At 38.6% G+C, this 27,394-nt stretch overlaps 1 protein-coding gene across 5 annotated transcripts in view; it reads right to left on the reverse strand.

Moving 5' to 3' along the window:
• Positions 1–25,648, reverse strand: part of adgrl1a (adhesion G protein-coupled receptor L1a) — a 111,819-nt gene extending 86,171 nt beyond the window's left edge. For 2 of the 5 annotated variants that reach the window (XM_028454885.1, XM_028454883.1), the window contains exon 1: positions 24,764–25,646. The gene's annotated coding sequence lies outside the window, so the exon portion shown is untranslated. Of the gene's footprint in view, positions 1–24,763 lie in introns of all 5 variants that reach the window. The other 3 variants (XR_003674621.1, XM_028454884.1, XM_028454886.1) reach the window with 3 other exon arrangements.
• Between the last annotated feature and the right edge of the window lie 1,746 nt (positions 25,649–27,394).

Genomic DNA, 27,394 nt, shown 5'->3' on the forward strand with positions numbered 1-27,394 from the left:
GTTCCATGTGTTCATCTTTGAGTGTGCAGAGGCTTTTAATGCCTGTATCTGCTTTCACTCACTGCCGCTGATGTTCCGCTGCATGTGGCATTCAGCAACCCTTAAGTGCAGGCGTCCTTTTTAAATACAGTACAAATAGATGCTATAGCTTCAACTTGAGCTAAGAGGTACTTTTTGAAACCCGCCTGACTGAAAGAAGAGAATAGAGGAGATAACGTGCTTGTTTTCTCAAACACAGGATGCATGCAGCATAGGCCCGATTAAAGACACCAACATCACCAAACACATTGTCCATTTGTTCAGCTTTACTTGCACTCTGTTCTGCTGATGTCTTAGTGATGAGATTGGTTTGCAGGAAGTAAAAGAACAGTAGGTGTTTTCTAATTATTTCTTTTAATTCTCCACATAAATTGTCCATTTTTGCAAATTCATTAAACATTTGCAGCTTTTTCAATCTCTCCTAAATCTAAACCTGAGCCACTCGCTGCACTTTTCATTGCTGAAGCAGAAGAGTATTTCAGTATTTAACTGCCCCTGGGATGAGGAGAGGCAGTAGAAGGATGATAGGAAGGTTTGGACACTATTCCCAGTTCTCTCTGCCAACATGACAGGTCGAGTGGACAAAATGCCTATTTACAGAAACACACACATAGGAACACACAGCTGTTTGATGGTCTGCCTTTTGACCAGTTTTAAACAAGCAACATTATTAATGTAACGATGAACAAAATGAACATCATGTCCAGAACATTTTTTTTTCTTCTTCTCCTGACCATGAAAAGGGAAGACAAAAATGGAAATGAGTATTTGAAAGTGGATGTGGTAAAATTACACCTACACGCAGTGACTATAAATGACAGGAAATAAATGTAGGCCTGGGGAAAGGTGCACTGGCTTTCTCCAGCTGTCCTTGCATTTTTTTTTATCTTGTTTTTAAATACAGTGTTTGCTTGCTTGGCTTCTTACTTGTTGTGCACCCTCTCCCAAAGGACATCATTAAAACATGGCATGTTTTTAAAATTCAGCTATAGATGAAAATAGTCGCCCAAACACTTGCCAAACACCTACTTTAAACTCCCTAATCATATTTAAGAAAGCTGTTGATCACACCAGCTCCTGCTGCATCCCTGGACGTGGGAATCTCAATGAAGATAATAGCGCTGAATGTGTTATTTGCTTGGGAGCCTGTGTTGCTATGGTAACACTCCACCCGGCGCTACCTTCATTTTGCTGGCTTCTCTTTCACTTGTTCACCCTTGTTACCAGGACTCCAATAGGAATTTAGTTAGAGACACCCCTTAGCTATTCAACATCTATATTTGAAGAGGGAAAATTGGGAGATCCCTTCCTAAACCCTTTCTGCAGAACTGAATTAACTAAAATTTTACATTGGTACACACAAAAAGTTTGTTTGTCACCATGTTTCCTCTTGAAAAACAAAAGATCCTGTGGTGTGATAGTAACACTCTCCCAAGGGAGCCTATAGTGTCCAGCAGGGACAACAACAAGCTGTTATACTGATCAATAGCTGCATTTCCATTACCCTTGGAAACACGCAAAATCTAAATGGCGCAATAAAAACTGGTCATGGAAACACGGGGACAGAGATGAACCTGTAGCAACGATTATGAACTGGAAACTCAACTAAAGCTAACTATGCTAAGCTAACACACTGACACACAGACTGGGCTAAGAGCTAATGCTAACCACTCCATGGAATAGGAATAGACCAAGTAAAAAGAACACGTCTTACTGTCATAAAGCCACGGAGAGCCTAAGATTTGTTTATGATCATATTTAACACTTGTATCGAAGGATAAAAGCTAAACATGTCACACGTTGTGTGAAATAAATGTTAAGCATAAATACTTAACATGTCCCTATTAATCCGTCCCAATTTGTGAAACGCAAAATTTTTTAATTATATTTCACGTGTTCACAGACAAAACTGGTTCCATTAGACTAATGTACCTATTGAGATTATTACACCAAAATATACTGAATGATTAAATCATCAGCTTGATCTGGCTTAATTATACGAAATCAGAGAGTTTTTTTTTTATATCAGTTATGACTTTATGTAACTCATTATCAGATAAATTAAAAAGATTCATCAGCAATAGAAACACTAATGGAGTTATTTGTGCTTTTCATGTGCTTTTTTTTTTTTTTTTTAAATAATTTTATTTCAAGTGAGTGAATAAATGAATTACATACAATAACACTAATGCTAATCCACATGCACAAATATATTCCAAGAAATATCAGCTCATGAACTCTGTGAGTCAGCAGCTACTGTAGCCTTTTTAAATGTGTCTAGTGTTGATGTATTAAGATTTATTTGAGTTTGTAAGGAACCGGTTTACACTAAGATGTGAATTTTTTTATTTATAGTTTTTATTTATCGTGATTTTTATCGTTATCGTGATAAATACCAGAAATTATCGGGATAATTGTCAATATCGCCCATCTTGACTAATCAGCAGTTGAATATAAGTAAGTTTCACTCAAAACGTCAGTCAGTGACTTTTTTTTTAGTTTTAGTGACACCTCAAGCATCTGAACATTGGTTTCCTACTATAAAACAACAAAAACAACACTGAGACTGGACTTTTGATGGCAAAATTATTATCATTTTGCCATCTAGGTCAAAGTTGTACGGTGCTCTTAGAGTATGTTGGCCTTCCTCCAAGCATCCCCTAGTCAAATATGTGCTTTCAAATTAATATTTTATGTCTATTTAAAGTTTAAATAAATCTGAAATTGTTATATTTGAAACAGATTGATTTATTGTTTGTGTTCATTGAAAAATATATGACAAGAGGCCTTTGAAAAAAACAATTGCATATTAAATCGCAATCGCAATATTGAGGAAAAGAATTGCAATTAGATTGTTTCCCAAAATCGTTCATCATAGTACAAGGCTGATATTCATGGGAGACCTCCGCCACAGTGTCTCCTAGCAACCCCTGTCGAATTAAACACAATTGACGTACATATATGTCAATGGCAGTGAACGTTTGGATTTGAAATTACGTATATGTACAGCATAATAAAAAATAAATTAAAAAGTTTTAGTTCAAAGACTTTTGAAGAAAGATAAACTTGACCTCAGTCCACACAAGAGAGCATTAAAGAGCTGGAGAAGTTAAACTAACTTTGTCAGGCTTTGCTAAAAACATAGAGGTCAGTAAGAGCTTTCATCACATTCCGCCACCTCTCAATCACTGCACACAAATATGGACAAACACTCAGGGTGTACAAAAGATAGTAATGGAGACACAAGGAAGAAAAAGGCAAGAGATATAGCAGCACAGAGGGGAGCGTAATTGGAAAAACAAAGAGGACGATAAAAAGGAATAGATGAGAATAAGAATTGTGCACAGAGTTGTTGTTTCCCTAATGAAAAGAGAGTGTGACAGGGAGAAGAAAATGAGTGTGATGAGGATGAAATGATGAGCGAGAGAACCTGTTGGTTGGTTGGTGGTAGCGGAGTGGACTGTGAGCACTGATGAAAATGAAAGAAGGTCAGAGTTGCAAAAGCAGCAAGCGAATGGAAAAAAATGTGAGAATAGTGTGTGAACAAGAGAGCTTCTGAATCTGAGAGGAAACTCCAATGGGCGAGGCCGTGGAGAGCACAAAAAGGAGGGAGGAAGTAAAAGGGAAACGGATGAAGATGGAAGAGGAAAAGGGGGGAGGGTATTTGTTTGTTAGCGAGAGAGGATATTGCCGTGTTGAACGTGTCTTTATGATAATAATGATATATTTTGCGTGTCATGTGACACACTTCCACTGAAACAACAACCTTATTCAGCTTGCTCCACCTTGCGTCATTCAACATTGCAACCCAAGGGTCAAGAGGTGTGTAGAGCCTCAGAATTTACTTTTCAATATTTCCCAAATGTATTTTCAGAGTTCCCCCACTTCCATGTCGTTTCAGCATTAGTTGACACATTTCCATTTTGATTGGCTATCACTAGATGTCATCACTGGCTATTAAACTTCCTGAAATTGTGTATTTCTCTGCTGTAGAAATTCAACAAAATCATGCAACATCATAGCAATAGATTTGCTAGAGATTAGGCCACCTTTTTTACGGTGAAAGATATTGTGAAAATGTGTGATATTGTCCCAAATGTGCTGTTTAGTAGATATTTCAAATCTCCAGATTTTGCAGCAGTTTGTAAAGGATTTGAAATCTCTTTACCTACCCATTTACGTTTTGTTTTTTTGTTTTTTCAATGCACGTAAAACTGCATGAAAACATGCATGTGAGGGTATATCATGTTGCAATTTCAACTGGACTTTTTTAAGAAAATAATAATTTCAAATAATAACAATATTGACAATTCCATTTCAGGAAGTGAATTCCCTCATTTCTGTTTGTTCTTAGCAATGACATTAAAATGAGAGGCCCTGGGTAAGAACCAAACAGCAACTACTGCACACCAATTACTGAAAAAAGGCCTTTTAATGAAGACATATGGCCAAATACACCCATTACAAATGTAAATAAACTCCCCAGCAACACTTTCACTAAAACCTGCATGTGATGTTCAGTTTTTATGGCACCATATTGTGTATTGTTTCACAGACAATCAATCACAAGGGGCGCAAGGCACGTGCATACAAATACACTTACACACCACTACATACTACCCTGCTGCTGGATCCTTGCTTTCCTATACACTGTTGTCATAGCAACCCCATTAAGGGAGGACAGTCAGACTGCAACTCTGGTGAAATCAGCTCCTCTACCTCGCCCTTGTTTTGTGCACACACTTATGTGCCGCTTTGCTTTATTTTGTAGCAAGGCTTTTATTTGGTCTTTGCTCACACTTCCTCTTTTTGCATCATCCGTGACTACATTAACCTCACACATCGCACTTCTCTTCCTCTCTTTTACATAAATCCTCTCAGTGCTTTTCTAAATCATCTTGAAAATGTAAATATTTAAATTGACCGAACCTTTAACTTGATTGATATATATATATATATATATATATATACAGTATACACATATGTTTTTTTTTTTGTTTTTTTTTTATCAAGGGTGGTTCTATCTTTGGCACTAACTGTCCACCTTACCACCTCTCTCTCTCTCTCTCTCTCTCTCTCTCTCTCTCTCTCTCTCTCTCTCTCTCTCTCTCTCTCTCAGTGACTCCAAATCCATCTGTGATTGAGGCAGCACCTTTCTTCCTGTGCCCTCTCCAATTAAAGGAGAGATTTACAAGGGGAATCAGTCAGAGGCCAGCTTTAATAAGGGCTGTGCTGTTGCCTTTTTTTTTCTTGCACTCTCGCCCCCTCTTTTAGGAAGATGGCTTGCCATTTAGCGATGGACAGGACAGTAGACAGAAAATACGGGTTACATGAGAAGCTGTCTCTGAAAGGATTATTAAACAGTGCTCACACCATTCAAATCGAACCATGGCAACGATGATTAATTCAACAGAAACTACATTAAAGTTGAAATCACTGCAATAAAGCACCCAAAGTTAGCAGCTAAGACAGACATAATCCATTCACATACGGTAGCACCTCTGTGTCGCTTCACAACATCATGAAATTAATGACGCCTTATCTTGTTTAGAAACCATAACTGCTTAGAAAACATCATTAAAGAAAAAGTGCCATCCTTCCATGGCCTCTTGCTTATCACCGTTAGAGCTTGTCCCGAAGGACAACCTGTTTGCCACAAGCCTCACTGATTCTGATCCACTTCAGCCCACTTGATGAGTGAGAAAACAGAGTGTGGTGGAGAGCACACATGGGAACCCCCCCTCCCAAAGAAATAATCTGGAGATACAATGAGCAAATACGGGGATAAGCAGCAGGGCTCTGGGTTATTGGGCAGCCTGCGTGATGAGAAGAGAAGACGAACAAAAGAAATAGTGGCAGAGAAAAAACTGAAATTGCGGAGGAGAAACCAGGAGAAAAGTGAGTGAAGAAATTGGAATGTAGCTCAAAGAAAACAAAAGGAAGGTAACAGCCTGTGGGGTGGGGTTGTCTTCATTAAAGTACACAGAAATGAGAGAGATAGAAAGCAGGAGGGCGAAGGAGTAGGATTTAAGGGGATGATGGTGGAGAGGAGGAGTGGGTATTAGAGGAAGACAAAGCATCTGCTGCTGCTACACATGAACGTTCATCCAGCCTTTGGCTTCCTGGGTAATAGAACATCTCTCACTGGAGGCCTCCTCTCACACCTATCACTCTATCAAATATTTATATACAAAAAGCCCTCATAAACTTATTTTGGTAATCAGTGTTCTTTGACCATAGACATTTTTTTGCTCGTCCCCCTCTCCGCCATTGGTTTCCATCATGGAAAGTAGCACAACATCTTAGCAACCATGGTGGGTGTGCTCAACCCCGATGAGGGGGAGGGGTGATACCAGAGGAAGGAGTTGGTGTTTATATTTAGCTCTGCATAAAGTCAGTTGAGACTTGAGACTAAAGATTTGCTGCACAGCCTAAGTCTCAGGACCAATTGTATTTGACTTGGGAACAAAAACTGCTCAAGCTTTCAGCAGCTGTGGCATGAGAATAACCTCTGAAAATGAAGGAGAGAGTGCAGCACACTGTGTTTTAGCTGGCCTGCTATGAATATTTGAAGCAGCTATATCGTTGGGCTCCTGGTTGTTGCTCCAGGGGAAAACATGAGCGCGGGCACAGAGTGGTTGGCAGTACAGAGAGGCCAAGGTGGGAGGAGGGGGGAGGGAGGGAGGGGGGGTAGCGTACTGTGACAGAGGCAGAGGCAGAGCCAGTGGCCTATCCTGAGGCTGGCAGCAGGCAGCCCAGTGAATGAAAGCAGGACAGGTCATGTGTGGGTGGAGAGGCGGGACTCTCCTGCTGCTGAGACAGATGCCATGGTTGTTAGGCTTAATTCCTTCTGCCAAGCACCACCCAGTATTGGCCAAAAACAAACTCAAAACCTTGTGTGCAATGTGTGTTTATTTGCGCCTCTGTGTGTGTTATTGAAAAGAAGGGGCAGAGACACTGTTCAATTTGACATCAGGCTCTAACGGGAACGCTCAAAAGCTGAGCTAAAACGTTCTCAAAATCTCTTTCTTCCCCAAGTTGCTTTTTTTTCTTTCTTTCTGATCTCCAATTCTCACCATCAATCATGACTTTATCTGTTTTATCTTTCTCTCTCCACCTTTACTCCAACTTTCACTCTGCACCAAAGCTAGCTCTCCCTGCAGCAGAAAGAGCGCAAAAGAAAGTGGTTGGGGACAAAGAGACTGAGAGAAAAAGAGAAAGAAAAAAGATGTGTGGAATGTGGCTCAGTGTTGTAACATTGGCTCCAGTTGATATGATCTGAGTAGATTACAGGAATACAATACTCACAAATCTTGAGCCTTGCACCCTGTCAGTCGCAAACAAATCAAATGCTAATGTTTCCGCACAGGAACACACACACTACACCCACACCTAGAGCCTGTCTAGCCATTCACTGCTGTTTATAACCAACATTACATCCTCCCCAAAAGCTCTATTCGGAACACTGCTGCATCTTTTGTCAAGAGATGCCATGCAACCACTGCCCATCTATTTATTAGAACTTTGACTGGAAAAGGAAAACAATTTAAAAGTTCAATAATTTTTTAATGGCATCTTTCTCAAACATTTTTCCCTTTCATTCCCTTAATAACATTAACAATATTGATTTTCACTCTGCAATGTTGACCTAACAACACTCTTAAGCCAAGGTTGGCTTAGCAGTAGCATGTGTCAGGCAGGGCTCATGTGACATTTGTTGGTTTCTATACTTCTTATGTCATCTATTTATCATTGCACAAAATTACAAATACCACTTTTAATTGCAATAAGGACTGAATTCCCATCGTTCCATTGACACATGCAAACACCAAGCTTTTTTAAAACACAAAAACAACAAATTCACACATTTTGATCTCAGATAAGCAGATCATATTTATATAAACATTGAGTCACAGGGCAACAACATCACATTTTTACAATCTTTATGTAATGGGAAAGACTTTGATGGATGTTGTTGAAATTTTGTGACTTACTGAACCTGAAATTTAATTTTTTCTGTCATTGGTTAAAAAAAAAAAATGGTAATGTGCAAAACAGAGCACTATGCACCTTTCCATCACTTTAAGGGCAAAAGACAACGATTCTGTCTTTATCTCCAGCTGTATTTTGCATTAGCATCTCAAAGTGTGAACAGGGAGATTTCAGTGCAGGACCTTTCTTGAATAAAACCTCAAACATCCTCACAAAGACATTTCAGTAGATTCGAAAATTAGGCAATTTTGCATGTGCATCGTTGAAAAGCGACGTAGTAATCTGCTATTTCTCTCTCTCTCTCTCTGTGTCCCTCTCTCTCACGCACGCACGCACGCACACGTCGTGAAAGCACCAGCTAAGCGAGTCTTGATGTCTGGAAGGTAGACAGGCTTTAGAGACAACAACGGTGAAAATTAAATTCCATTTAAGGCTAATCCCATTTCCAACCTCTGCTAAGGCTCCCTGCTATTGTGACAGTCAAGGAAATCTGTCTCAATTGTTCCATTGCGGGAATTGATGGTGAAACACGATACAGCATAAATAATGGAGCTTGATCACCAAGAGACAGACCCTGGAGGAAACTAGAACAGAGTCTGAAATGAATGCAGCAGCAAATGAGTGAGAGACAGAGGCGATGAGAGACGGTAAATAAAAAGAATCAAAGGTAAAGTGAAAGAAAAATGAGACACAGTTATAAAGTAAGGGTGAAGGGGGGGTGCACTGTGCAGCCACAATTTACTGAATACAGATTCTCTTGTCTGCTCATGATCTGTTTTGTTTTATGGCTTTGTTGGAGACAAAGTGAAAGGGTGGGGGGATTTAAACATTGCAAAAGCTGTAAGCCAAGCAAAAGCCTTTTCAAAAATGTCCCCACATGAACCATCCAACAGTGTCGCATACATAAACCAATCTACCCACATTTCTGTGGATCAAAAAGGTATTTTTCATTTTAAAAAAGGAGAAAAAAACACTGGAAAAGGATCTTCATGAGTTCTACTCCCAACTTACTCGTCATATACTGTCAATTACTGTTGTTCTTTCCATTGAAAGAAAAAAATATATCATTGTTTTTTAAGTAAAACAACATGTCTAAAATAAATTGGTTATTATTCAAACCAAAATCATCCAAAATAGGAATATAAGCCTTAAATTTAGAAGCCAGATTGAAGCAAGGAAAAGAAGCGATAAACGGGCCTTCCTTAAAAGGCAAATATTCCAAGCAGAAATCACTTGTCATAATTACACGGCACATGAAATGTGTTCAAATGTGGCCACATTGATATGCCAAAAGCAACTAAAGAGCTGCTCATCTCCTATGCTTGTCTGAAATGATGTGAAAAACAACAGGAGACTGACACATAGAGATAAATGCGGGAACACTATCCTCCTACTTTTCCTATTTGCATTCATTTCACATCCAACTCAAAATTCACATCCAATTTTGAATTCAGATCACGTCCAAGTTGGCACTCAAAATTCAGCCACTTGTGCATGCAGCCTGTATTTGCAGGTCAGTGTGGTTAAAGCTGACACTTTCTGTCAACACACCCATCACTAACCCCCATTACTCACTCACTTAGTCTCCTCCATCATGGCTCACTCATTCATCCGCCTGCAAAGCGCACTAGTGTAACAACACCCCCGCAATCTGCATGAGCACACACAAATACAAAGCCATCACTCGCTTGTTTGCTTGGTAATTTGTTCATTTGTTCAGGCTTTCACTTTTGCAAAAATATCCTCACCCACTTGTGCTCTTATCTGGCCCTTGATTTCATCTACCAATCTTAAATCAAAGGCTTTGTCTTACTTTGTTTTGTTTAATTGAGCTTTATTCTTTGACTATTTTCTTCTCTTCCTGTAGTATTTTGCTTGTCTTTGTCACACATTTCTAGCCCCCCATGGCTTAATGAAGGGCAGAACCCATCACTATTCCTTCTTCATAACTCTCTAAGACTTCTCCTTTTCTCTTTATTATTAGACTTACACGGTGCCTTAAGTGCTAATCATGAATAGCAGCATTTTGGTTTTTTGTTGTTGTTAGTGAGTGAGTGGCTCCCTGTAATTTAAATAAGTGACACTGGAGTGCAACCAAAGTACACAGGATCAATGCCTAAACCCCTGGGGTTCCCTCTTACTGTGAAACACAGAAAAAGCTTAGTGTTTAATCATAACACACAGATATGCAGCTCGCTTTGCACTTTCAGAAAAACTGTGTTTGTCCTCAACTTCCCTCTTTTATTCGGAATCCCGCTATCACAACAGGCCTCTTCAACACGCTGCTAAAATGTATCACAGCACAAAACTTTTTATTTTTCTACTACCCCCAAGGTTAAGCTGTTCCACTGAGGGAAACTGCATTAAAAAAGTAGAGGCAACAATTGCGACTATCTTCTACACATAATGCTCTCTGTTGTCCACTCGTCACATCAATTCCCACTATGGCCAATTTGCTGCTCATGTGCTTTGTCCCTCTTCTCCAGTCAGCTGTGTGTTATCTCCTAAAATTGCATCCATCATCAGTCCTCACAGTTGCCCATCTCGCCACATCCCCAAATTTCAGCCACTTGTCATTTAAAACACTCCTTCAAAACTGCATCAACAAATATATGTTATCGTCGTATCACGTTAACTGGCCAACAGTTTCAGAACTACTCACGATCTCATCTTAAATCTACTTACATTCTCTCCAATTAAAGCTCCACACCCTGTAATGGCTGTATACAAGTCCCCCGTCTACCTCCGTAGATCTTGTCCCTCACTTTGATTTTCTGTCCATCACAGGGGCATGGATTAGTCCTCTCTTGTTTATCTCCTCGTCACTTTTATCTATCTATCACTAAGCCATCCGCTGTGCGGCAGCGGCCTCAGCACTGCATTAATCCCCTATCAGCCGGCCAACCATCCATCACCCTGCTGTCTATCATGTCAGATCCATCATCTGCCCATCTGTCTCCCACTGTCTATGCTCAGAGATGATCTCTGAGAAGACCTCCAGCAGCAAGGCATGGTGGGTGACGAGGAAGCAGGGCAGGGGGTGAAATACACAAACTAATAAGCAAAATGAAAATGTTCCAGTTTCCTTATTGTGTATTAAAAGTGGGAGAACTTCTCAATGGAGAAGCAAAGTTCTGAAAATAAATAAAACCATGATGTAGTGGGGAAAATCAAGGCCCCCTACAACATGTTAAAGCAAAAAGAAAGGAAAATTTCAATAGCCTCTGGCTTTAAAACAGCTCAATATCTGAGTTCATCAGAGGTCATTTGTATTTCCATCCATATCTGCTTGCATCAAAAGGTGAGCGAGGGAAGCACATGAGCCGGAGAGAAGGTGACCGTAGGGCAAACGTTAGTGTACGTGAAGAGGAAGGAGAGTCCACCAGGCGCATGTTAAAGTAGGGAGCAGGGCCACGAGAGCATTAAAAGATACACATTAGGGAAACCTCTGAGTGCATGGACATTCATGTCTTCAAAGTGAAAATGATGGGTGAGCAGGTATGTGGGCGGAAATGCCGCCATTGTTTAGACTAGTCAACAAATAGATCCTGGAAGGGCAGAACAAATTGTTTTGAGGGTAACAGAAAGAGCTGAGAAACGGGCTAATTTAGGTGCTTTCAGAATGCTATTACTGTGCAAAAAAAAAAATAGCTTTTTGAAAAGAAGAGTTCTTCAGGCTTTATTGAAATCCAGTTATGGTTTATGAAATAATGTTTAAAATGTTACACGAGCTATAGAGACAGTGTTTGTATTATTTGTGTGATGCAAGGCATGAAAAGAAACATGCATCAGTCCACATTAAAAATGTGGATATTGTTTACGTTTATGTGAACTTACAAAGCCCAATATAAAATGCTCTGTTGTTTAAGGATGTAACAGAAAAGCCACGTTGCATTGGTATAATTGGTCTTGGCTTTGTGATATTGATTTACACTGAGTCAAAAGCCAGGCAGGAATGGGCATTACCCTATAAAATAGACTTGGAAACGCCTCTGCAGGGATGAGCTGAATATTGAGTCAGTTAAACTATCCAGTCGGCTGTTTTTTTTTAATTTTTTTTACTTGGATGTTAAAATTCAGTTCGCTGGTAGCTTGGTGAACCAAATCATAGCGTTGCTGCCTAACACTTGTAGGCTGAGCGATACTATCCTGACCAATGTTCCCTCAAATGAGGATGGAAGGAAGATTTCAGAATAGTTAAATTAACCTTCCTGTGACCCTGAAAAAAGGAGCAAGTGGGTCAGAAAATGGATGGATGGATAAATTACCCTTGAGCGTGTAATTGTTGGACCAGTGGCAACCATGTGCAGAAGTACAACGCGTGGGGTTCATGAACCATTTCTTTTTGTGTAGCTTTTACAAGAAGCTGACAGTGCTATGGTAGAGGGCTTGTGTCTAGTGACACATCAATCAGTTTGGCCTTTACGCTGAGCATCAGGGTCGGATCCGTGACCCACATTTGTAAGTTTGTAGGGTTTACCAACCCTTCCACTGCTGCAGACTGGCACTCTCTCAGCTCACATTGTGAAATTAAAGGTTCGTTTTGGTCCATCATTTATTTTAACGTTAACAAATAAAACAAAGAAACATTATGCTTTATCTATTTATTTAAAAAACTTAACTTCCTGCTAGGCTCATTTACACATTGTGAGATTATTGCGTTGAAATGTCAGCGGACGACAGAATAATGGCCTTTACATCAATTGTCCCCTTTCACTGGGCCATGGACCAGTACCAGTCCGTGGAGCATTTGGTACTGGGCAGCGAAGAAAAAAGAGAGCGCAGACCTCATCCATGCCTTAGCAGTCTCCCATACTGCATAGTCACCTATTTGTTACACAGATATTGAGGAAAATCCAATAAACCATATCAGTGATTTTCTTTAAGATCCAAATGGTATCTGAAATTTACACACATAAATACATTAAATCTATCTTCTGGAAGCGTTGAAGTGTTAAAGGAAAAAAATATATCAATCGGTGTGTATATACTCATGTACGTGTATGTTTGGACAAATGAATGTGTAGTGGATTACATGAATTCTTTAATTATATATATATATATATATATATATGTTTCTTTTTATAGTGTAAATAGGTGTATATTATAAGAAGATTATTGTACTGAAATAAGTATAGTAATAGATATTACAAGGGGAAGAATCATAGTTAACACTTCTTCTTACTCCTTTTCAAACATGTACAGGCTTCATGAGCAGGATTTTGTAACCATTTATTAAATTAAATTACTATTATTATTATTTTCATTGTGGTAAATACTGTTGTGTTTATGTTCAAAATAAAAATTAAATCAATCAATCAATATATTTTTTAAGTTTATACTCCTTTTCGTACGTGTACATTACATTTATATAGAAAGCTTTTCAGAGCTTGTTTGTATGATGTCATTCATTGTTTGTTCATAATACTTCTTTTTTTTACATTTGCTTTTTTCTCTCTTTTTACTTTATTTTTAATTTTACATCTTCGAAATAAAATTTACTTAATAGAGGAACCAACCCTACATGTCTGAGTCAAGTTTCATGAACATCGGTCAATTATTATTATCATTATACATCAATTTTATGTAGTGCTTTTCTAGGTACTCAAAGTCACTTTACAATGAGGGGAGCGGTGTTGGGGTTCAGTGCCTTGCTCAAAGGCACCTTGGTAATGCTAGAGCGGTGCCCTCTCTAGCTACCAGAACAACTTCTGTTTTTATGGTCCGCATCGGGACTTGAACCAGCAACCCAACGGTTCCCAACCCATCCCAAAATTGAACTGCTTGTTCCAATTTGAATATTTTCTGAAAAATTCCTCAAAACCCATTTGATACAACTAAATAAATAAATGTTGGCAAAAACATAACCTGGAAGAGGTGAAAATTCACAATTTTTTTTATTTTATGTACTGTATGTTTCGTTAATTTCATTTTTGAGAAATTGACACTTCCGCTTTTGCGCTGATCTCCTTCGCTTGAAGGTATTTGATTAGAGTCAGTGCCAAAGGGAGGGCGTGCAGACACCTCCGAGGAGTGTTTTTACTGCACGGGAGTCACATGCCCCCACAAGACCCAAGCACCCTCAAGAATTTACATGAGCTTCAAAGATCGACTGCAGCAAAACAGCAAATTTATGTATTTGAGTACTTTTCAGTCAATTGTTTTTACCTCTGTAGGCCCAAGTAGGATTAAAAGATTACATTTTGTGCTTTATATTTAAACCCAGCTCTTTAAATGCCAGCAACCCACTGACAGTTGAATTTATGTAACAGTACCACACAAAAATCTCCAATCCAGCAGAAAATGTGGAAAGAGATGTGACATTTCTGCTTTTATCCATAATGAGCGTAAACAAATATCTTCAAACAAATGCTTTTCTTACAAACGGAGCCCAACCCCATGAGACAACTGTCAGAAAGGATCCACATCCGTCCAGATTTGGTCTAATTAGAGAACTGCTCTCCCTCTATAACAGATACTGCTCAATCTCAGATTAAACACTTCTGGGTCTCTACTGTACAATGTGTGATTACAATGAATATTTGTGCTGCACAGAGATGCTTCACATACATCACACCCATACACAGCATATATCCATATGTCACACATAGTGTGCTTGTGTGTGTGTGTGTGTATGCCATTTGTGTATATACATTCACTCATGCTGAACACACAGTACATGTGCTGAGGCTGCAGGAAACACTACTTTTACAGCCTCTGGATGATGCATATGAAAAAGCATAAATTCCAAATAGTTCTGCTCGAATAACTGGGGAGACAGATTTAGTCCGTATCAGTCCCACCACCACTTCTCATTTATCCCGAGAACTAAAAACACGACAATGCTAACACCTGCATAGGCCTATATTATTTTGTGTACAATGAATTAATCAGACCCTAGACAAAGAGCTGAATAAATACTGTGGATAACCAAATCAATACTGAGTTCACAAAGATGTCAGATTCTGCATAGTTTCATAGCGCCACTGATTAAACTGGCACCATATTAATTCAGTGAATCAATAAAACCAATCTGTCAAATAAATCAAGTCGCATGGACGACTGGAGCCAATTGGGAGACAAGAGCACATTAAGGACCCCCCCCCCCCCCCCCCCCCCCCGCTCTAACTGCATATCTGTGTCGAGAAGGCATTGCATCCATTCGCTGTTTGGAATTCACGAATTGGCAAATTAAAAAGATTAATCCATGAAACAAAAACGAAGATGCCAACAAGGCACATGATCATTCTATAATGATCAGACATTCAAATAAATCCTCTCCCAGATTCTGTTCCCTAAATGCATTTGTGACTCCCAACATTATGCACATTCATGCTCTTGTTGATTGTTTTATGGCATCTTTTTTCCCATCGTGATGAGGCTGCAAGGTGGTGAGAGGTTGAGTAGTGGTCTAGCAGCAGTTTTCTGTGGTCAGATGAGAGATAGTCATACAGTATGTGGTTCTTATTTATAGCCTAATAGCACTTGAAGAGAACAAGCGATGTTAGTAATCATTAAATTATATATGTAATTATGATTGCCGGCAAGAGGGACAGGTCAGCTGATGCCATGGGAAAATCTAACAGTGTAGCCTTTTATATTCAAACAGTTTTTACAGAACTTCAGCTTTATATTTATAGATCTAAGAATACATAGAAGAAGGTGCTAAAGCTAAAATGTGGTACTGCATTCCAGGCTAAAAGAAAAAAACCCATCACATAACCACTGAGAGTTTGCTGAGCATGCTGGGTAATTTACCAGCATTCATTTGTACACTGACGCTGTTATGTCCACGTCTGTATGCTAGTTGTTGATTAAACACAAGGATTCATACAGTTTTGTGCCAAGGGATGTTTACAAGGACCTCAATTTTGTTGCTTTTTATACAAAAAAAAATCCTTACAAACAGCATGTGTTTCTAAATCTCACAACACGAAATAGTGTTGAAAGAACTTCTCAGCCATCACTCGTAGCACTTAATATAAAAAAAAAAACAGTTTATTTAGAAGTTGGAATATTATTTAACAAAACATAGTAGTGAACCAACTAAAAAACAATTTTATATGATGATAATAATGTTAAGTGATTGCTTTGGCTTTCTCTAGAATTTCAACAAAAGCTGTTATTTATTAGCTGTTTTTTAATTACCAGATCTATTGTTTAGGATGGTGCTGAGTATATTTGATAAAATCTTGTGCAAACTGTAACCAGTCGTAATAACAATTTTACTTCCATATTCATGTAGAGAGCTAAAAAGCTGCCGTATCCATTCACTTTTATACAGAATGTCAAAAAGGTGACTGTGTAATAGTGAAAGTGTGGGCTTTTATTTTCCTGTAGTTCTATGTCCATATGTGCAGAGGTGCAAAGTTCATGAGAAATGCAGATGTACTGAACAGGATTCTCTCAGGTGAGGCCTGCGTAGCCCCGACATAATTATAATCCTTAATTAATCCACTCCGGATGTGCTCCCCTTTGCTCTCTAACTCTCTCTCTTTGCTGCTATCTCGCCTGCTCTCGCTCAGGTTCAATTCTACTGATGTTTACGGACTGTTTTTATGTCGGGCTACCGGACTCAAAATGCCACTCACTTTGTCCTTGTTGTTATTCTTCTTCTTGTTGTTGTGTACACTAGTTTAAATCACTACTCCTCTGTTATGCATAAACGGTTGGGGTTAAATTTGGTACGCATTGACGCTTGGAGCCTGATATTAGATTTGAGGCCCCAAAAGAAGAAAAACAAACAAAAGTAAATTTCTCATAAATTTGCAAGTCAAATATTATGATGGTACCGAATCATTGGCACATACCAATATATAAATGGGGACCATTACTCCGTACGTGTCACGGGGGCAGTAAGGGGGCCCCCGGTTCTTGAATGATTACTCCTCCGTTAGTTCTCGTTAGATCAGAATGCAGTTTGGTATGAATACTCTATGAATGAATATGATGAGACACTGGGAGTCCTTTTTTTGAAATGGGGCCTGTGGGCCCATCCCTCATTTCCTGGTCAAATCCAAATTTATGGGAACATAGGCGTATGATATGTCATTTCAAAGGTAATTCAACGTAGATTACGATTATGCCTCGCACAATTGCATTAGGGGCCTGAGGGCCCACCTCCCTTTTTTAGCCAATTTTCATGAAAGTCGTTTACTCATTTATTTGAGAGTAAAATAATGTGACAGTTGGTGGTACCGAATAATTGACACATACCAATATATGTGCCAAGGGGGCGCCAGGGGGCCCTCGGGGGCCTCATTTTTTTACTTGGTGGAACCGAGTCATTTAACTGAAATCTCGGGAACATAGTACGTGCTATTCGGCGGGGTGCGGCCGTAGTTCATCGAACCTGTTCTATCACCGTGCACTTCCTTTTAGCCATCCTATCTGGAAATTGTCTTTTGGATGTTTTTGCAGCTGTTTATGAATAAACGTGCTCATTCACTTCTTGTGCTATCAGAGAGCTCCATACCATTTTCTGGCAGCTTTCCTCCAACTCAAATGTCAGCAGACAAGAAAACAAGAGCTTTTGTTTGGTTCCATGTTGTTTCTTCATGTTGCTTCTTCCAACCAATAACAGCATGGACTACAGCAAAGCACAAACACAAACATGTTTAAAGTATTCCTACGTCAATAATCCTATAAGGGTCCGATTAACCAGAGGTGAAAGTAACGGTTTACAAGTACTAACGTTATTGTAACTGAGTTGTTTTTATGGGTACTTGTACTTTTTGGAGTATATTTCTCAATCAGTAATTTGACTTGTACTTAAGTTTGCTAGTAAATTGTTCCATTTCTGCACCCAACAGTTACTGAGTGAATTATTATTTTTTGTTTTAACATGAAATGTCCAGACAACAATCAAATGCATCACATCATAGCCGACCAACCAGAATAAACATAATGCACTGCACCAAAACAGCACTGAATGTTTGTTATTTTGCCTCTTTCTTTAGTTCAGGTTGGGGTTTCTACCTATTGTGTTGTTACCCACATGAAACTGTTTTACAGTTCATTAATGTAGCTATACTTAGAGCCTGAGAATTATTTTTTTTTTTTTTTAAATTGAATTCATTGGTGTTATTTTATTTAATTTTTTTAAATTAATGTGCATTTTGACAAACCTTTTATTTCATACAAGATGACTTTGTGGAAAATAAATTAAGTTCCAATTGTGCAAAATTTGGTCTCTTCCTTATTAAGTTTATACATGAGATATTTACTGTATGCAAAGGAACCGTGGCTAGATTTATTACCAAAAATAAACGTGACGGTGAGTACTATTTAATTCTTTACTTGAGTATTTTATGTATGACTTAATTGCACTTGTACTTCTACTTGAGTAGGTTAAATCAGTACTCTTTACACCTACTGCTGTTAACACAAAAATAAACCAGACGAAGCCAATACATGTGGACTGACGTAAGTGAGTGTCAGGTGATCAACAACTCCGTTTTTAATTAATCTACTTATCTTCATAATATATATTGTTTTAACCAATGACATAAAACTCTAACCTTCACCTTTATTTTAGCCATCAGAAAACCAGGAGGAACTATTAGTTCTACTGATTGCCGTTTCTTTTTATTCCTCCTTTGACAGATAGACAAGTTGATTGTACCAAGCTGGTCCACAATAGTTCAACAAAGATGTCAAGATACAGTAAATCTCTGTTGTCAATGTTTTCTTTGACAACATCTATGTGAATTGTTGGTTTACAGGTTTTTCTTCCTTTCAATCCACTGCTTTTTATTTTCTGTGTATAAAAAAAAAAACCAGACAGCTCTTTTAAAAGGCTTGAGTGAGCTTCTACACTTGTTTCCTCAATCTTTAGCCATTGTGCACTTTTCTCTGACTGGATGCATTAATACAATAGAAAGTAGAAAATCGCATCGATTCCATACTGTAAATGCTTTTTTTTTAACACTTAAAGGTCCCATGTCATGCTATTTTTCACCCATCTCCATTTGTTCTAAGAACCCCAAAAACATAGTGTTTGAGGTTTATTTTCCCAAACGCGCCTGTTTTCCAGAGTTTTAGCCTCTGAAAAGTCATTTTCCGAGCAACTCTACACAAACAGGATGATTTGCGGCCTACTTATGCATATTCATGAGTGGGCGTGTCTATAGACGGGACACTGACTTCCTCCTCCACGCACGGTGACGTTGGGCCAGAGGACGGCCCGCCCTCCTCCCATCCACTCCTTAGCCGAGCTCATGTTGCTTTATAAACACAAGACAGAGCGTGGGGGCGGGGCGTTTGCCGGTACATACATAGACTGTAGAAAATACATACATAGCACTGCGTGAGGGAAGCTAAAATGCTCACCTTTGTGGGCGTGTCTGTTTACATGTCAATCACGACAGAGAGCTTCCTGGAGGCGCGGCTTCTCCAGCTCAGTGCCATGTCAAATTCGTCATCAAAGTGGAAACGCGTCATCTAATTGGAGCGAGGTGTTTGGGCTCACCCTGCAGTAAGAAAGGAGCAAATCACCCTCTAACTAACGATTGAGGGAATCAATGAAAAAAACACTTTGGACATGTGTATGAAGCCCTAATAACACTTTATGATGTTTAAAGCACAGAAAAGTTGATTTAGCTTAACATGGTCCCTTTACAGTAGAAGCTAACTTCACTGATTGATCAGAAATGACCATTAATAACCATTATTCTCAAATAACTTTAATTTGAACTCTGTCCTGCAGATGGTCTTAAAAAGCCTATATAAATATTTGGGAAAAACTAGCAAACAAGTACAACCACCAGCAGCACATGGATGGCTTTAAAAAATAAAAAATAAAATAATTTTAAAAAAAAGGAAGAATAAGAAGCTGTAAAGACAACAACAAAAAACCTAAAAAATTTTTTAAGTGGTTAGAAAATGTCCCTTTTTTTACTGCATGTGACAACAACTGCTGTCAGAAACTGGCTGCTACAAAACAGCATTTAGGTCTTGAAAATTGAAACAGCAATGACAAAATCTTACAATACCTAATCAAAAATATCCTCCTCTTACAAATGTGTGTGAAGCTGAATGAAATGCAGGTGACACCACTGATTGGTCACATTGATTGAGCATCGCCGAGTCTTTTTAATGCTGTGCACCAAGTCGTCTCCCAGTCAATAGACACAACCCAAATACAGCAGGCACTCAATCCAATGTGTTGCTACATGGGCCAATCCAGCTAATTTAACACCCACTCCATTTATGAAAAAGAGTCCTCATTGATTTTTTTTTCTTCTTCTTCTTTCTGTTGATGCACTCGTGTTGTTCCTGTTCATTTGCGCCATGCCGGCGCCTCATGCTCAAGGCTGGCAGCGACTGAATTAAATTAGTGTGTGGTGGAGTTTCTGTTAGCTTTTCAAACCTCACTCTTTCAGACTCTCCCGAAATGAAGCGGAGACCACAGAGCTGATAAGCAACAGTTCCGTGCTTTTGCATGAGTGCATGAATATATTTACACAGACATCTGCGACACAAACCTCTTAACATCAAGATGGACCTTCTTGTAGCTTGAAATTTGCTTTTTACACTAAATACAGCAAAACACAGATTGTGCTCATTCATTTTATGTCCCCATTCTTACCACACCTGCTATTCCTATCTTTTTTCTTCTTTTCTGGTTTTCTATTTTTATTACTTACTTTCTAATGTATTCTGAAATACGTACACGTGTTCCTACAGCTTTAGTCAAATTAAATTCAAGACTTTTTAAGACTCTTTATTGAAATTAAAATTAAGACCAACTTCACAGTACACATAACTGGATGGGGGAAAAAAACGCCACATCAATTACATAGGGTTAGGGTAATTTTTTTCTGGCGTCTAGTGCAGATGTGCAACTGGCGGCCCCCAAAGTAAACACACAAAAATACACAAGATGACAGTGAAATACACTAACAAAACAAAAAAACAGATTAAACAAAATCAAAATCACTATAAAAACACAAGAAGACAAAAATAGCCAGAAATCTATAAAACAACAAAAACACAAAAAATAAAAGCCATTAAGAAAACAGGCAATTTTTGTTACATCTACATTTTCGAATGTTGTTTACACATTTTTTGAAAAACAAATGTTACCATTTATTTTGAAATGTGAGACTATTTACAATCATAAAATCATACTTATCTGTTAAAATGTAAGACTTTTGAAACATTGATTTAGGACATTTTAATAACAAATAAGGCCTTATTTTTAGATTAATGAATTTAATGCCTTTTATGACTTTCTAAGGATCTGCGGGAACCCCGTGTTACACATTCAATGCATAGTCTGGCTGTGACAGATTAGCCTCGAAAAATATAACAAGGCCTTTTTGATTGCAATAATTTGATCCTTAAAACAATTCCCATTGTGTACAGTCAACAGAGGTAAAACACTCAATCACAACAACTGTTTTCAAAATTATAATAGATTTCCTGTCAGGACGTGTCTCATGACGCTGGGGACAAACACGGTACAATCACTGGTAAATAAACACAAGAAGGAGAAGGAAAGAGCTACCTAACACTGCAGGACAAACGGCTTCTGGGTCAGTCTGGAGGAGAAAATGCCCGACACTGACCTCAAAGTCTGACTTAACATAAACAGGCAAGAGACAATGGTCTTTGCTCAGGCGCTACAGATACAGAGATACACAGAGCCTCAAGAGATCCTATAAAAATAGACATGCAACCCATTAATGCCACATCCATCACGGGATACCTCCAGCTTAATGAGATGGAATAGGCTGAGAAAACCTTTGTAATCATCTACTGCAAAAAGTGAAATAAAAAAATGCATTGACAGTCAATTGAATTATCATTATTTTTTTTTTTTTTAGCTTTGCGCTTCGAAAAGCGATTATTGTTTTTCATTTATTTTTTTAAAGCTCAAATATTATCATCCTAATACATTTTAATCTTTTTGCCGGGTTGTTTTCGATTACACATAATCTTCAATTTAAAAATCTACAAAAGGGCTTCCTGAAACAGTCAGAATCGTGTTTTTAATGAAATGCTAAAGGTGGGCCGATATACCGTGCGACAAGATATTGCGACATTGATTATGTCACAAGATGTATCGTCAAAGGTACAAGTTGTATCATCCAGTCCTTCTTTAGTTGAAAAGATCAGAGAGTGAAATCTAAATAAAAGCATTGGCAATGTTCCAAATGCAAGTTTTTGTTGTTTTTTTTTTTTTCCTTTCCGAAAATATTATATCGCAATGTCAGCACGAGTTATCGTATTGTATCGTGAACTCAGTGTATTGTCCCACCCCAAAGCCATAAATGGAAACAGAAGAGTTAAACTTTTACATTTATTACTAAAACTATTATAACTACTAATCTGTATTGGCAAATAGTATCCAAACATGTTTTTTTTTTTTAATTTGCAAAAAATATGACGGGAAACTTGTGTACAGTGACCATCATCTAGTCTCTTCATGTGTTATTGTGAATTGTTTTGGCATATAAACTTGAATGTAGTTTGTCGGGTGGCCTTCCTTCAGTTATACTACTTTCACACATTTTGAAAAATGTAACAAGAAAAAAAAAATCACAATAAAACTACTCTTCAACTTATTCATATCCGGAAAAACTGTTGACTAATCAGTTCTGAAAGTTAAACATAACAAACACTCAATCACCTCCAAGCCAAGGAACGAAAAAACCCGAGCCAGCAACTAAATTGTAAATTCTGTAACTTATCATAGCCAACACATTGTGTGCTTCCCTGTGCTCGCAGTACCTGTGAAAATGGACTATTACACAATCACTTTCATTGGACGCAGTGTATGTGTAATTATAATGTCAACGTTACTTACAGGTGGAATGCAAATCCGTATGCAGTGTCAAAATCTACATTCATCATGTTGCCATTGTCGTGTTTAATGTGTGTCGCTTGGTGCGTCGTGTGGAAATGAACCTCAAAAAAGCTTTCAAGATGTTTTAAATTCAGTAAAAAATTTAAAAAAAAAAAAAAAAAATTTCCCTGAGCCTGTGACATTCCTGAGAGTGTGAAACAGCATAGGTCACCTTATGAAATTCATATCAGCGCCCTAATTTTTCTGCTTATTTCCCATTAACATATTCATTTAGTCATCCTCGTCAAGAGCTGCAGGCGTGCATACATATTGTACAAAGGAGAGTGTTGCAGAAATGCTACAGATTGGTAGCAGTCTTGACTTCAGGGGCTTGGCACAAATCTTCTGATTCATAAATGAAACATGTATACGTGTGTGTGTGTGTGTGTGTGTGTGTGTGTGTGTGTGTGTGTGTGTGTGTGTGTGTGTGTGTGTGTGTGTGTGTGTGTGTGTGTGTGTGTTTGTGTGCAATGCCTGCATTTCCATTTAAAACACTAAATAAATTAGATTATAATTGGGTTTTTTCCGTTGTAAACCATCAGGCAGGTCCTGAACACAGCAGCGTTTTCATCACCTGTACGTTAAAAAAAAAAAAAAAAAAAGATAAAATAGTCTCCCCACTTTGATCGCAGTATCTAAAAACATGCGTAAAAAATTTGATTTGATTGCTGAATTCATTAAGCGTCTAATCATCATTAATGCCATGCAAATATATGACTATTATTCATCCTTAGAAAGCTGAATATAATTTTTATGATTGTGATGTGTCACACAGACAAGGGGGGAATAAATCCTTGTGTCTTTCCGGGAGTGTGTTTGGCAGTAAACCAATTCCAAGTCAGGCTTCTTGAACGCCCAGATAATGCAATCAGACAGTTGCAATATTGCTGTTTTACCACCTGAAAAATTTAAATTTGATTCAGCTCCCTCAGAATAGAAGACAAGCCAATTTCTCCCAAACAATTGGCAAGGCAAATACAACACATCTGGCTGAAATGAAGAAAACGGCTCACAAGCAGAAACTGAGGCAAAAGATTCAGTTTCTTTTTTTTTTTTTCATTTATATTTAATCATTTCATAACGACAACAAAGTAACGACTGCGTAAGTGCTGTTGATTCATTTTCATCAGATTGTTTTAAACCCATGCAGCAACACTCTAATAGCACTTCATATTCCAAGATATGAACATCTGATATTAAGGGGTCACATGTAATTAAATTGGGACGTATGAGGGTTTCCAGATGTGTTCTCCTGCTGTGCAGGGATGATATTAAGACACAGAATGAAGAAGTTATTATATTATCCACAAGGAAATTTAGCTGAATTGAGTTTAAACTAGTGTTATTAGTTTTGTGTTGCTCTTTTTTTTTTTTTTTTTTTTTCACTTTGTAAGGACTTCCTAAATTATTCATCAAGGACTGCTGGGCCCGAGAGCAGCAGCAGCAGCAGCAGCAGCAGCAGAAGCATGTATATATAGGTGATGATTTTACTAGGTTGAAGATTAATGGTGTGGTCTTACATTGGTGGAGTGTTAATTAATGCCAAGAAAACTTTAGATAGATAGATAGATAGATAGATAGATAGATAGATAGATAGATAGATAGTACCTTTATTATTTTAAATAATATGCAGGAAATTATACAACACCCAAAAATGGACTCTTGTGTAATCTGAGAATAATTTAGAAATCAAACAAGCATTTAAAATATGAGGAGAATGCTGTAACCTCCACATCTGTCAAGCCCCGAGATGAATAAATAAGGTGCATTACACGCATGGACACCTCACACGAGCTCAGGGAGCCTGACAAGTGCGCAACACACACTGTTATGGCTTGGATGTCACGTGTTTTAGCTATAATGGCCAAAATAAAGTCCTACCTTGATTCATTCAATCTCCCTGTCTCTCCTGGACAGCTCAGCGTGTCTCCTTCATTCTCCTTTCCCCCCAGCTCTGCTTATCGCCCCTTGGATCCTCTGTGCTGCCGCCTTCGTGTGGATGCATAGGAAATTAAAAATTAATAGCCAGCTATCTTAAAGACAACCCGACACAGGGAGAGGAAAATCCACTCAAAAAAATGAAGTGCAGGCAGTGAGGTCAAATCCTCACGGAAAGGATAAAAGCCCACAAAGACGCGCCCGCGTGCGCGTTAAAATAAATAACATGGACGGCACCATTGTCCTGTTTTAAAAGAGCGTTGTTTTGCAGGTTGGTGCTGAGCTGAAGGTGACCGCAGCGTAATGTGAACTAAAGTTGTGAGCGTATCTGCCTCCGTCCGTCCGTGGATCGTCAGATGCTTGCGCAGGAAGAGGAAATGTGTGTTTCCCTTAGAAAACCTCTGCGTGAGGTGAAGCACAATCACGGATGTCTGAAGAATTCACGTCCAAAAGGTAGGACGTGCAGCTCAGCGTTTGTTTTTTTTTTTTTGTTTTTTTAAAGCTCAGTCTTCGTGACTGGGTTTTGCAGGTACTGCACAGGACGGGTATCTGGTGCGTCTTGACGCACAGCGCGGTGGTTCGCTGGTCTCCGGGTTTTCCTCTTTTGTCGCCAGGCAGCGCGCACTCTCATCAGGACCATTCACCTCTGCGGCTCCGCATCACAGCCATGACGACCCAGCACAGCCTCCACTGCCTCTCATTCACTGTGTGGGGGCTGAACGGCTGATTAAAGAGCGGTTATATATCATTGCCCGGTTTAAGAAAAACACTTCAGCCCGCCCACCGACTCCATAGCTTTCTTATAGTGAAATGCAACCATGTTTGTATCAACCAAAGCCACGTGGTCTCCAAAGGTGGGGTTTGCTGGGAGCCCCCAACATGATCATTTAGACCAGTGTTTCTCAAATGGGGGTACGCAAGGGGCCACTAGAGACTGAGGAAAATTAACAAATAAAGGGTTAGTCTTCGTCCCACCCCAGGCATGACCGAAAATTATAAAAACTATAGAAATAAATCTATTCAGGAGCCACTAAATCAGTGTTTTTCAACCTTGGGGTCGGGACCACATGTGGGTTCGCCTGAAATTTCTGAAAAATGAAAATAGATTTTTGAAATTTTTTAATTCTTCTTCTTTTTTTCTAAGATTAAAACAGCACACATTCTTAAAATTTGATTCTTTAAAATGTGTGTTATCACTCATTCATTCCATCATTATGCTCCATAATTGTTTTTGAATAGTTTTCTAAGCAAAATGTTGTAGTCCGACTAAGGGGGGTACATGGATTCAGATAAAAGAGAAATGGGGTAGTTGAGCCAAAAAAGTTTGAGAATCACTGATTTAGACAAGTGGTTCCCAACTCAGGGTACTTACAAACAGTTATTAATTCATTGACATTACATGTGTAATTTAATATCTAACACTGTATGTGTCCACATTTAACAGACAAGATTAATGGAAAAAAAAAATGTAATGTGGCCTTTTCTTTTTCTTTTTTTTACAAATTCCTATAGTGATAGTGATATTTAGTCATAGAATGTCGGGGGAGGGGAGAATATGGGATTAAGGTTACCGTCAAATGTTTGCATTTGTGGATTTCAATGTAAGTTTTTTTATTTGGTAAAAAAAAAAATATCCATAAGTACCTTTGAGCATATTATAGTTCAAAGTTTTCTGAGTGGACACTGAACATCTTCTCCTACGCTTTATATTTAGGCTTTAGAAATCCAGAAGAGTGACAGTGGATTTTAGCCAATCAGAGATCTTTCTACAAACAGAGTTCTCCATTACCTGTTTCGGGCGATACTATTGGCTTCTTGACTGAAGTCAATGAGCGTTCAGGTACCATCAATAATAAATTGCAATGGCGGAATTTCAAGCAGAAGTTTACATTGCGTCATCCGGCACAGCGATTACTGATGAAGTTTTTATTCTGACAGACTTTTACCGTACGTTATGTTGTTTTATGATGATTGTGTCTGTTTGGCTTGAATCTTTGAATCTTTAAAGTGAAGATGAATGTTGTGGGAGCATGTGCAATTTTTTTGTACTTGTTCAATGACAAAAGGATTCTATTCTATTCTACATGGCAAAGCAAGTGGAAAAAGGAAGAGCAACGTGGAGAAGCAACAGTCTAAAGGCACAAACATACTCGAATGGAACATACTCACGGAGGTCCCTCTGACTCAGAATCTGATGCTTTAAATCCGTGCACAGTCTGCCACACATACCAAGTCAGAAGGAGAATGATAACAGACGGGATAAATTGCTTGTAAACCTAAGAGAAGTGTATCCAAGGTGGAGAGAACAGACTAAATTCATTTGTAGTCTGGACATTGAGTGTGTCTGCTCTGTTGGGATCACTGCGACTGCTTGTGTGTAAACATTGTGGCGGAGGGAGGGGCTGTGAGCCTTTAGTTACTGTCGTCACAACAGCGAGTGATACAGGCTTTAACGTTTAGTCCGATAACACGAGATAAAGTCCTTACATTTGTCACTAGTCTCTATTGAGAAAAAAGTTGTGCGTATTTACGAGGATACCAGATTTCAAAACAATAAAGGGAGGGGGGAACGTG

The sequence above is a fragment of the Gouania willdenowi genome, chromosome 8 (genome assembly GCF_900634775.1).
Source record: "Gouania willdenowi chromosome 8, fGouWil2.1, whole genome shotgun sequence".
NCBI lineage: Eukaryota > Metazoa > Chordata > Actinopteri > Blenniiformes > Gobiesocidae > Gouania > Gouania willdenowi.